Source organism: Syngnathus scovelli, chromosome 18 (assembly GCF_024217435.2).
Source record: "Syngnathus scovelli strain Florida chromosome 18, RoL_Ssco_1.2, whole genome shotgun sequence".
Taxonomy (NCBI): domain Eukaryota; kingdom Metazoa; phylum Chordata; class Actinopteri; order Syngnathiformes; family Syngnathidae; genus Syngnathus; species Syngnathus scovelli.
In genome coordinates, this window is record NC_090864.1 from 8572197 (window position 1) to 8585553 (window position 13357).

At 38.2% G+C, this 13357-nt stretch overlaps 1 protein-coding gene across 10 annotated transcripts in view; it reads left to right on the forward strand.

Moving 5' to 3' along the window:
* Nucleotides 1-13357, forward strand: part of ntng1a (netrin g1a) — a 91129-nt gene that overhangs the window by 18518 nt on the left and 59254 nt on the right. For all 10 annotated transcript variants that reach the window (XM_049749796.2, XM_049749787.2, XM_049749792.2 and 7 more), the window contains exon 3: nt 2622-2651. The gene's annotated coding sequence lies outside the window, so the exon portion shown is untranslated. The remainder of the gene's footprint in view (nt 1-2621; nt 2652-13357) is intronic.

The window sequence follows — 13357 nt, forward strand, 5'->3', positions numbered from 1 at the left end:
ACATTTGGACATTGCTTCGAAACTAAAAGTGGATTTTCACCTTATTCCGATGACTGAGAAATAACATAAAAGATTGAGGATGGAAAATAATATTGCTCCAGGGGAGTCATATTCCAAAGACCCCCTTACAGGTGTCACCTGGAAGCTTTCTGCCACTCAGCAGCCCACTTCTCTAGAAGCTACAGATGAGAATTTTTCAATCAAACGGCCTCAGGCACGGGGCCCCCATGAATAGTCAACACAACGACTCGGGTTGCTTCAAGGTAGCTTGAAAATCTCAACTTGGTGTCCCGCTATGGGCTCCATCCATAAAGACTCTTTAAAGCCAATATGAAAGAGTCAAACCACCTCTGGGTTTAAATTACGGGGGGCACTTTTAAACCTACAACACCCAAGGATTTGATCAATTTAAAGCATACCGTATTTTCCAGACTATAAGGCGCACCGGACTATAAGGCGTGCCCTCAATGAATGGCCCATTTTAAAATTCTGTCCTTATATAAGGCACACCGGACTATAAGGCGCACCATTAATGTCAGATTTTTAATCCAAATCAAATCATTCTCCATTTTATCTTTTTTATTTCGACTTCAGACACAACAAATTACTTTATAATCACAAAATAATGATCCATAGTCTTTTTGATTCATGATTCATAGTCTTCAGCGGGCCACTTATGATTGATTTCATGACACAATGCTTCGGGCCAGTTTAAATTTAGGAAATTGGTCCATATATAAGGCGCACCGGACTATAAGGCGCACTGTCGGCTTTTGAGAAAATTTGAGCTTTTTAGGTGCGCCTTATAGTCCAAAAAATACAGTATATAATTATCATTCTTATATTTAAACATGCAATACACCCGGCTGATCATGACATGTAGTAGATGTAAAAGATGTTTCCTTATAATCCCATTTCCTGAGAAACGCGACACCCACAGCAGCACTTCCAATTACTCTCTCCTCTATTGTCCAGTCATCTCACGTTGCCCATTATTTCTCTCTGCATCGCATGCTGCGGTGCGAGGAGGGCGATTATTGCGGGGTGCTCTTGACATCAATGTGAGGTTCAACTCATCCCTGCTCTTATTTTATACTTGCTTAGCCATCGGATGCTAATAGCAAGTTTTATACTGCGGGCAGTTTTGTGTAAGTGTTTTGACACTTTTTTGGGAGTTAATGTTTTCCCAAAAATTCATTCATATTCTCCTTTGCATAAATTATCATACAAATACCGTGTGCCCTTTTGGATCTAAACATGCACACATGGCCAGACAAACCCCCCGTAGCTTGACGGCGGGATATTCTTAGTGTTGATGGAGCTATCGATCACGCACACATTAAAATGATGTCGGCGGCGGTGAACACCAATGGCGGAAAGGTCCATTAATCAGGAAATCAATGCATCCTATCAATAGGCTGCCGTGGTTCTGACAATGGATGATGCGTGTGGAGGTGGGACTTAGCTGGAACCCAACGGGTCTCGCACGTCTCGGCATTTGAACTCCGACCTGTCTTACGGAAACCTCTGGTGATGCTTCCATCTTTTATCGGATCCTTTCAGGGGATTGCTCAGTCCCACAACTCATTGGAGGGTGTGAGCATGGAGGGGTCATGAGTCATGAACGCTTGAGATGAGTAAGCTTTCCTCTACTTGTACCCCAGGAGATAGTCACCTCCATGACTGATGGGGAAAAGTCATCATCAGCATGACTGGACAGTACAGAAGTATTTTCAACGAGTTATTTCATAATTCATTGTCACAAAATGACTAGCTGACATTATTTTGAAAGTGTTGAATCAGCACAATATTTGAAGTGCAGTGTGAAATTATAACTGATCATGTAAATTACAACCTGTAATATCTGAAAATAGAACTAAGGGTTCCTAATCTGGGTCACTAGATGAGAAGCATCCAAAATGTGTTAAAAGCTAAATTAACTTTGCCAACTTGAAAAAAAATTAGTCACATCCTGAGGGCCAGTTGGTTCCAGGCTATTGAATAGCAGCTTTGTAGATGTCAAATAATTACCAGAACATCCCGTTTCCCATCAAACACGACATGAATGGCGGTAAAACCTGCCATTCATGTGTCGAGTAGAAGGCAATTTGGAGGTTACATCTTTTGTAAACGTATCTTTTACTGCAGGCGCTAGATTGGAACATGCCTTTAAACAGATTTCTCTCCCCTTTTCCGATCAGTGAATTGAATTGCAAAGTCTTGGATATAATTTGACTTTAGACATAACCAATTTATCTCCCGCTGCTGTGCAATCCAGCCCTGTAATGAAAACCCAGATGGGCAGTCAGGATTGGCGGAGACTGACACATGCTTCCGTTGGTTCAAATTAGAAATGCCAAAAGAAAGGAAGAAAGTGTCAAATGGCAACGCCATGCACGGTTTACATGTCGAAGACTCGGGCTGGAGGGTTCAATCTCAACAAAAGTTGTTTTGTTACCCGCCAAAAAATGCCTTTTCTTTTTTAAATGTTACTTTTATTTTGAAAAAAAAAATTATCCACCGAATTTGACCAAATGACAATTTCTTATCCAGTTTTGTGCAAATTGTCTAAGCTAAAATATTTTGCTGTACTTATATTTTTCTCTCTGTCTCTCTTACAGAAAACACAAAAGTCAGAAGAATCATAAAAGGTATTTGGTGCACCCCGACATATAAATCTCCTTATATAGCATGCTCTAAAAAACATACTGTAACATAAATTCTACTTATATAGCAGGTGGTGAAATGTACTGTTGCTGAACCATTACTAAGACAAAGTTAACCAAAACCTATATCACAAAATCTGTAGAATTAAATATGACAAAATGAACATGTTGTAAAATACTTTTATATAAATTATTCAAGTACTGTAGTTAAACCTGCAAAGTATCTAGCAGCACTTTACTTTTCCTCCTTTCGTTTTACTGATTACACCAAATCGGTGAACGTCGTGATGTTGACGTCCTGGTGAGAGCAGCTGCTCATCTTCTCTGATGGCTATGTAAATGTGCCCACTTTTGAAAGTTTTTTTTTTTTTTTCCTAAACAAAGAATGTTATTTAAACTGTCAATCATTGTTTGCATAATCACGTTGAAATTCTGACGAATGACACTCGGCTCTCGTAAAAAAGTGATTTGTACTTCAGAGAGGAAATCTCTAAATTTAGATTTGTCATCATTTGTATAAATGATGTCGTCCGTGGCAATTATTGGTTGTGACACACGGCGACACAAACAAACCACTTCTACGCTTTTAAATTACGGCTTCTTATTGTTGCTAATCATCTCCATGTCAGAAAGCTTTAACTTCATTTGAACTGATGTCACACAGAATTAAGCTATGAGGTCCTCAAGGTGCTAATCAATAAAACAAATAAAATGCCCAACAATAATAGCCAAGTTGTATTTTCCGGAGTTAGCTTTATTTCAAGACCAGTTAGCGTAATCTTTTCCGTCATGGCTGATGGATTTGATGGACTGTTTTAAGTCAGACACCGTGGCTCCAGATATCTGGTTCATAGCATTCGCATGATTTAATTTAAGTTCCGGTAAATATCCTGCATATTGTCTTGAAAATCAGTTTATGATAAAAAAAAAAAAAAAATTGCCAATTGATGGGTTTTAGTTGAAAGCTTTCCCTTATATCTGCTTTCATTGGCTTGATGGCATTTGTATAGTGCTCATAATAAAGTCGAGGTCACTTCATATGACTCCAATCGAACGCGAGACTTTTCTAAGTGTTCCATCCCTGAGCGCTATAAAATAGTTGTTTTATTTCCCTCTTCACCTAGTGACCCGCTTAGACCACCTGGGGTCAGTATCGAGTATTGGGATTAAATAGACGTGCTAGTGGAGATGTGTGCATGAGCACAGGATTATGAATAGTGTGGATTCCGAGAGCAAAGACAAAATGTATTTAAATTTATTTTTCCCGAATAGTTATATTTCTAAGCTAAAAGCATACCACGACCAAATCGTCACCGCTTAAAAAGATCTTCATATAGGCGACAATGCAAATTTCTCCACGTCCACAAACAGTTTCCTTTAAAGCCCCCCTGATACATATTTTAATACAATCACAGGCTCGGCGCCACGGATAAATCTGTTTGTATAAGACTGATAAAGTATCTGGCCCAGCTGTCAACCTATTTCCATGACAGTTGTGTGCAACTCCTGGCAAGCATTATGCTATCCAAATCAATCATATCTGACATGCTTTCACTCAAAATGAAGCAAAGTCCTTGAATGGCTTTAGTAATGTCATTCGAAGGGGGGGGGGGCAAGTTGCATGTTAAGCCAGGCGCAAGCTAGCTTTTAGGGAATCGTCATAAAATAAAAGTGTCGATAATTATAATTTATTGTATTTTTTTGCACGACTCTTTATTTTTACCATAGCAGCTCCATGACCATATTTGGCTGTAAATGTTGCTCACAGGATTTCGACTAATAGTTCGTGTTTTTTAAAATTTGGTTTCCTGTTGACCTCACCCGACAGGGACGGATTGGTTGGCATTGTCATGGCAGATGAAAGCTTGGGCTGCACGCGGGTAATTGCCTCCGATCCTTAGTCATCAAGTTGTGTAAATTTCTCGCCAGCTCATTAGCAGGCTTTATTTGAAGAACCTTTTTCTCTCTCCCCCGTCATCTTTCTCAAAGCGTCTCAGCTCGCTCTCCATTTTGCTGAGTTTTTTTTCTTACTCACGTGTATAAATATGTATAATTTAGTTGAGTTAAACACAGTCACTTTAAATATGATTTTTTTTTGCCGTAATTTTATTTCATCAATTATTCAAACATATCTTTTTCACTTTGCGCTGGTGTCGGCATCATCTGCAGCACAACCGTCTTGTCAATATTATCAACCTTGGATAATTAGCCGCCATTCTTTTGTAACATAAGCTGGAAATGTCTTTATTGATGAGCAAAACAACACTATTGACGTTTCCTGTAAAGCAGGATTTAAAAAAGTGGAATTTCTGTACTAATCGGAAGATCCACATTGTCGGTTCATCTTATGTTAAAGTTGTAATTATATTATTTGTCATTTAATTATATTAAATAATACAATATATATATAATAGTCTATATATTATAATATATATAATAGTATATATAATTTAAATAATAATTTGTTTAATTATTTTACAACAATTTAATTGAACTTATTAGATGGTAATCTTAAAAACTGGATAACCAAATTTGAATGGTAAATTAAGTCTCCCATCTGTCTGGGTTGGAGCCGTCACGTTTAGCGTTAGCGCACGGAGCCGCTCGGGAGAGTTCATGAAAGAGGCAGAAGCAAGCGCAGCTCATTTGACATGCTGAGGGAAGGCAAACGCTCCATATGCGCACCAAACCAAAGTCATTATGGAAATACATTTCAAATACATATTTATATTGCGAGACAAAAAAAAAAACATTTACATTTCATACTCTCGTCCTTACTGCAGAGAGACCTCTTGGGGAACGTCTGATGGCATTATACCATCCCCGTGGCATTATGTGTAAATTCTGTACAGTCCTTGTGGGTTTTGTGGAGCTGTTTGTTCATGGAAATGTCATGTTCCGACTTGGGGTTCATGAATGAAGAGGTAATTGATTGTGGCGATTTGCACATTCTCCCCCACTGTAATGAGGTTCTTAGTATGGTGCTCAGTGTTGCTGACCCAACCGGAGTCTAACATGCCCCCTTTGCTCCCGCTGAGTGATTTGCAAGGCATGGCTGTCCTTCAACAACTGGTTGCATCTGAGACTTGAAACGTCTACAGTATTTCCCCAATCTATTAAACGGCCGCTGCACTCAGCCTGTTGTAATTGTGCTGACCGCAACTGAACGTCTTGCTTGAAAATGCACCGACTGCAAGAGAGATTCGAGTCAAGTGGTTGGGTTGGTCTGTGTGAGAATTTTAGATAAAAAAAAATATATATTTAGACTCTACAGTCTTTTAGGTGGCAGTCTTATTCCTCGATATACTTGCCTATTTGTTGTTTTTTTCCCTCAGGCCAAAGCCATGTCTAATGAAAATATTGGCGCCATCTTGTGGTATCTTCAAAATCTGCTTTATTGTCAATTTCTTCACGTCAAGGAGATCGGAATTGCGTTTCCTACTATCCCACGGTGACAAGACATATTACACATTCGAGTAAACAATACAAAAAGTCAAAATAAGAAGGCACAGATAATGAATAAACAACAGCAATGAATAAATTAAAGAATAAAACTTCATGCCAATGAACTATGTTGGAATTTTATTAGTTTGCATCAGTCAAAATAAACGTATACATCAGAATTCTCAATTGCCACAGATGAAAAATAATAAAACCTCAACACCTAACTTTACTAACATAAACAACAAAATACTTCTTCTGACCAGAACATTGCAAACTAGTGCGGTAGAGAGAATGCAAATGAAAATTAGAGAAGGGTCATAATGTGGAGCCCTTTCAACACACATCTTCCTGACTATAATCCTGGCACAAAATCAAATCCCACCTCCTTACTGAACCTAGATAATTGCAGACAGGGGTCTGATAAGCCCCTGTAATGGAACTCTGTCAATCAGTTCATGCCATATAGCCCCCCCTCTTCTCTCTCTCTCCTGGGTGTTTGCTCAAATTGAATGAAGAAATCCAGGAGCCGCTGACATTTAGGGCTACTGCTCTGCTGATTGTGAGAAGAATGTTCCGGTTTAATTTCATTAACGGGGAAAGTAAAAGCAAATTTGCCGTATGAAAAGCAATTACGGCGCTGCTGACTGGAGCTTTTATGCTCGCGAAAGGTCCTCCTTCTCATTGTCTTTCAGAGTGCCAAAGACTCGCCTCAATTTATCGCTGGGGTATTTATTATGCAAGCAAAACAGAAGTCAGACTGGGTAATTATTTCCCTTCTGCGATCCAAAGATTCCGCAACTAGAGTAGTTTATGAGTATGTTTTGGGGTAACTTTTCTACTTTGAAAATTGCAATCTAATATAATTTGGGAAAATATGATTCAGGCAGTGGAGGGAAATCAATGGTGGCCTTTTTCTCCACAGCTTCAGTCCAAAGTTCCCTGCTGCTTGAGTGCCATGGCTTGTTCTCCCCTTTCATCCCATGGACATGCCCCCTCCGAGCTTGGAGAATAGTCTGACTGCAGGGTAGAGGTTGCGTGCTTCTCACCTGGATTTATAGAAGAGGTGCAATTTTGAAAGGTCTTTGACTTCACTGTAGATTCAAACATGCTGCCATCAAAATTGATCAGTGAAGGAACATCTCAACAACTCAAAGTTCCCATTATGTGATGGGGGAAATATTGATATTTTAAGAAATCAATAATGATATCAACTTAGAGTGTGTTCATGTCAGGGTTACATTTATGCTTATGTAAAATCCTAAATGGCTAAAATGAGGTAAAACGCCTCAAGTTCATGTCCTTGTGATTCACATTTTTAAACCTTAATCAAAGGTTCGTGCTCTTCTGAGTGCTTTAGTTTTGTCTTCGCTTGAGCACCAATAACTTGTGGAAACACAGTCGACTTTGGCTTTATGCAATAAAACGGCAGCTGGATACTTCTAATGGGCGGAAAAAAAAAAAGGACCCAAGGCCCGGGGAGAAACCCTCGGGGGCAGACACTGCCAGGTTGTTTATCTCCACACGGAGCCCCCTCGCCGCTCCTGTCTCATTAGTAACGCAAGGGAGTGTCACAGCGGGGCTAGCTGGCTAAAAGAAGTTGACCTTGCTCACAAGTGGAACCATTCTTCCAACTTGCACTTAGTCAAATGAGGACTTTAAAGATTATTCCAGACTTTTTTTTTTACTTTTATTCACACAGAATAATTTGGAGGGTTTATGTATTTAGACTGCAACCCCCCCACTTCCTTATATGCACAGCTAATGTTGATTAAAGACAGAAAAAAAAAAGATGGAGTGTAATTGTGACAGTTTTTTTTTGTGCTTTGTGAAACACTGAGATGAGAATTCAAAGCGCTTCATGGGAGAATGATAAAATGGGGACAGCGTGGTTTTTGACAGTTGATAAAATGAGATGCGGAAAGGCCACGGCAAAGACAAACCTCTCGGAGACACAAAAAGAAACCAAAATTAATTTAGATTTTTTTTTTTTTCTTCATGGCATATTTTATATTGCTTTTATATTAATGTTGCAACTAAACAATCACAGCGAGCTATGTTATCAACTTTTATTTTATTTTTTTAACGTGTAAAAATTATTTTCAGGTAGTTACAGTTCCTTATTAATCTCATGTACTCACCATATCTAATCAGTAGTCAAGTTGGAGTAGCGGAAGGAGGCTTTTACTATAATTCACAATCAAAGAACTGGTTTGTTGTATGTGTTTGAAGCTTAGAGGAAGATTTCCTTGTAAAGCTCTAGGGGGAAAAAAAAAAACACAACTGTGTTGCTCCTGTACCATTTCCAAATTAAAAATGTTTCCGCCCTGACCATCCTCTCATCCCCCATGTATGAAGAGGGATTAAGTTGGCACAAAAGACTCTAACAATAGCTCACCTAAGTTAAACCACTTTTTTTTTTTTTTTATCACATAACTGTTATTGTTGTCTGACATTTTTTGAAAAGAACGTTTGATCATAGATGCACGAATAATAATAATAAACTGAGCCCATCCCACAAAGATGATTTTTTTTTTGTGTGGGCTGTGCTAAAAACAAACAAACAATAATTAAAAAAAATATATATATGATGCCACTATTGTGTATAATGATGGCTCATGAGTTTGGCTTCCTTCAAAGCGAGCCAAGGTTAATTCTGTCAGTCTCGCCTGTGCTTTTCCTGCTATGACAAATCAAAATGTCTGCAGGGAGGCAGATCTCGGCTGAATTTATATTGCATATTGCTGAAACCACGGTTTAGCTCGTGACTCGTAAAAACAAACAAAAAAAAGTCAAATTCGCACATTACATTCAAATACATGGAATTAAATTGAGCGCCTTTCAGATTGGTTGATGGATAAAAAATAAATATAATAAATACCAAAAAAAAAATAATATAAAATAAATATAAACAGATAACAATGAAATAGAAGATTGACTTCCCCCCCATGTTACCCTTTGGTTTGCCGAAAATCAGCATAATATCCATCCGGCTCAACTGCACCTTCCGCCGTCTTCCAGCTAAAAAGACACAGAAATGATTATCTTTGCTCAGAGATATCCATTTTAAACTCATTTGAAAAAGCTCATACATCATATTTCACTCAGCAGCATACAAAACAGATTATTACCACACTAGCTGAACCATGAGCGGGAAACCCACCAGTAAGCAAGCTTTGTCTGAGACAAGTTTAACCTCAAGGTCACACACCAAGGACCCGTCTTGTCACTTGTGGATATCCTAATCGTGAAATTGTATAGCAAGTTCTTATGAATAAGAAATGACACCTTCATAAAAGATTTAGTCGGGCGGATACTATACTAAGATTTTGGTTTTTGACATTTTACCATGTACAGTAGCGTCGTCGACCTAATCTCGGAGGAAACGGAGGCCATTTTGTTTATTTGTATTTGTTCTGCGCAAAAAGCAATATGTTGGTCGCCCAGCATAAAGTAATGAGATGGGGATGTGTTTTGTTTTGCCTGGATATTATATATTTGGCTATAATGTATTTATTTTAACGCACCCGGGGAATATATTGAATTCTTTGTTTGGGTCACATTCAATATTGTCTTTGCACACTATACACAAATAAATTCCTGAATAAATAACAATGATGAGTTTCTCCATCCATTCAACAATCAAACCATCCAATTATTCTCAGCAAATCTCCATTTTAACACTCATTAATACAATTATAATTTCAATGAAAGTATTCGATTTTACAGTATTTTTATCTTCTATATTAAGCAAGAGCTTTAACATATTAATTATGGCCATAAAACGAATTGAATACTAAACAAAACCTTCAGCTGAAGCGTGAATTTGATTTGCAATGGATATGTCTCGACTCCAACCAATTAGACACCAATATTTATATTAATCTGAGCAGATTCGGCCATGAATTACATTTTGTGATAGTCAGCCGGAATTCGGTGACCGTGATGGTTGGTGGTCATGTTCATTCAACACCTCACTTGCAAAAAAACTCCCTGCAGACCATAAACAACATTGGTGGCTGATGTTGCCATACCTTCAGGGTCCACTAAAATTCAGTCACTTGGAAGGGGATGAAGAAGCTCTTTTTAATGGTCGCTGGAGACCAGCAGTATATTTACCATAATCCCGAGCCTGAGGGAGCATCAACTTCTAATCACCTCCATCTTCCCTCCTTAATGCAGATAGAGATCAGTGCCTATTATGCACCTCATAAAGCAGAAAGCTTTAAGATGATTGTCGCTTGAAATGGAAAAGTTGATTGGAAATGGAGGTAAATTACTTTGCGTGTTCTTTTGTGTCTTGCAAAGTTAGCAACTGTTGCTACATGGAGCAGTTTTTGATGGGTCGTGTCAGTTCCCATTGATATTTAATAATTTTGTAAAATTGTGAAGGTAAATTCAACGCAAAAAAAAGAAAAATCTCCCCAAAAAAAGTTTCTCTAGTTAAATAATAATTGGGTAAACTCGGGTTATTACAAGCCAGAGAACATCTCACTTTCTAGGGGGTAGGTTGTTGGTCCACCATATTGGCAGATTAAGCAAATTAATCCTTCTTTATGCTTAATCCCTTTCCTTATCATACGATTATGAAAATACAGATCCCTCCTTTCTTTCACATATTAAATTGCTGGCAGAATATAGCTCCTGGCTTGAAGAGGAAAAGAAAGGAAAGCAAAAGAAAAAATAGCCCTCAGTTGTGTTTCAAGTGTTCTTTATTTTTGATTTCGTTGAGTAATTTATAATTCTACTCAGTTTCTGGCCCGGGCTTTGATATTTCAGAGTTGACACAAATTAAAATATAAAATTTAAGCATTGGATTTTGAGTGTAGTTCTTCTACAGAGATGACTTTTACTGGACACGTCAAATCTTTTGCTATTTGTCTTGGGGTTGAATCAACCACTAATTACCCATGAAAGCAAACCAGACAACTGCTATGAGGAGCAAGCTACATGAAAATACTGCATCATTAGCACATTATCCCAGATTCCAAATGTCACTCAGCCACAAAGGAGACAATGAAACCGACTTTAAGCAAAAGCCAAGCTCTTCTTCAGATGCATCAGCGATCAAGCCATGGCGGGAAGGTGAATCCTCGCTTTTATTTTATACGGAGGGGGAGTATTTCCAGATATCTGACACATCCATCCACGGCTCTTTTAATCTTGTTAAACTAAACAAATGCAGACTTGGATGGTGGCAACAGATGAAGCTGCGGCAGACGTGGTCGTGTCAATATCGCTCATCAAACAGGATCCGATCAAAGACCTGCCTGTGCCCATACAAGCCGGGGGATTAAAGTAGAACCACCTCCCGGGAAAAAAAAAAAAAAAAAAACATAATATATATACCCACACAGATATCAAGTTCATGTAAGTTGTAAAAATTCTTTCAAGATGGCATTGCATGAAAATGAAATCCACACCTTGCCATAAATAACATCCATAAAGGGCTTTTAAACATCAGGTATTATTTCCTCTCGACAATGCAGCGTGTGAAACAATCATTTCACTAAATATACTTTCACAAAAGGCCCCTTTGCATTAAAACAGCAGGCCTACATGAATACCAATCAACCCGCAATGATTTTAGAGTGCTGGAATGAAAACTCCACAGGGAGATGAAATATCAGCCCACGAGCAGTAATAACTGCAGAATCCTGAGGATGAAAGATTATTAGGCATAAAAATGACTCCACCCTAAGACTTGAACAAGCACAGCGTGATGTACAGAAATGCGTAAACCTGTTTGTCGCCTTTCTATAATGGAATATGCGAAACGTAAACCTTAGTGTTTATATTTTTCAATTATGTGACAGATGAGGATAAAAGCCTCACTTAAATTCATTAATCTGTCAGCGGTCTTTTTTATGCAAGATGTACAACCTTTCCGAGGGAGGTAATGAGCAGCCATTTAGTAAAGTTATAAAATGAGTACAAAAAAAAAATGTTTCCTAAGGGGGAACTTCAGTGCTTGAGAATGAACCATAAGAGGTACGGGATAATGTCTTTTAGGTGGTTTCATATTCACATGAATGAGCCATATAAAGTGCCATTTTGCTGAATAAGTGTCGTTTGCATCTCAGGGAAGTAAAATGCATAATAAGTTTTTTTTTTTTTTTTTGCAAAGTGACCTCTGTCCGTGCTTCTTAAATTTCAACCTATTTTAATTTGAATAATTTAAAAATGTATCTTTTCACAAAATATCGCCCTGTTTGAGAATTTTTTTTTTTTTTTGCAAAGTGACCTCTGTCCGTGCTTCCTAAATTTAGACTATTTTAATTTGAATAATTTAAAAATGTATCTTTTCACAAAATATCGCCCTGTTTGAGAATCAGATAGCCAGTGCATACATTTTATTTATTTATTTATTTATTTATTTATTTATTTATTTTGCAAAGTGACCTCTGTCCATGCTTCCTAAATTTCAACCTATTTTAATTAGAATAATTTAAAAATCAGATCTTTTCACAAAATATCACCCTGTTTAAAAATCTGTTAGCGAGATGCATGCAGACAAATAAATCGTATTGCCGTTGCCTCTCAACACTTCCACAGAGGAGCAACATTTCCTCATCAAAGTCACTTCCTCTTTCCACTTCTGTCAAGGAAAACCCAGTGGGAAGCTGTGGAAGAACAGTGGCAGATCTCAAGTAAAGACCCAAGCTGCCACCTGGCTTTCAGAATAAAAGGCATTGTCTGGCCGCTGCTATTGTCATATCGGAAAGGAAAAACAATTTCTTTGTTTTGGATAAAAGCAGAATATGCTAATGAGGGTTCAAAAGTTGCCTGTACTTCAGGGAGCGTTTTTAAACATGAACCTATTAGGATAAATGTCACTTTGTCGTAGAACAATGGCTTCCCCCGATGAGTCTATTATGTGTTTTGTGACGCTGTTGAATGAATGAAAACAAAAGCACCTTTTTGTCAAAATCATTTCCTTCTTGACTCTCTTCACTGAACTTTGAAAACTATGCCGGGAAATGGAAACTCTTCAATGTGACTCTAAAGTAAAATCCAAGGGGGGGGAATATTTTTTTCCTCAATCTACTCGCCGATCTGTTTTTGCCTCGCCCAGCGACTTCAATCAGAATGTTAGCCCTAAGCTCTTTGATTGCACCTACAAAAGTTGATGGTGTCCTAGCTTGTAAGCTGCCTATCAGATAATAAGCAGGTCTGCCACAGCAGCCAGAGTGCAACAATGAAGGCGTAGCTGCTGTTGTCACCAGACGTCCGGCATGTCTTTTCCTGCC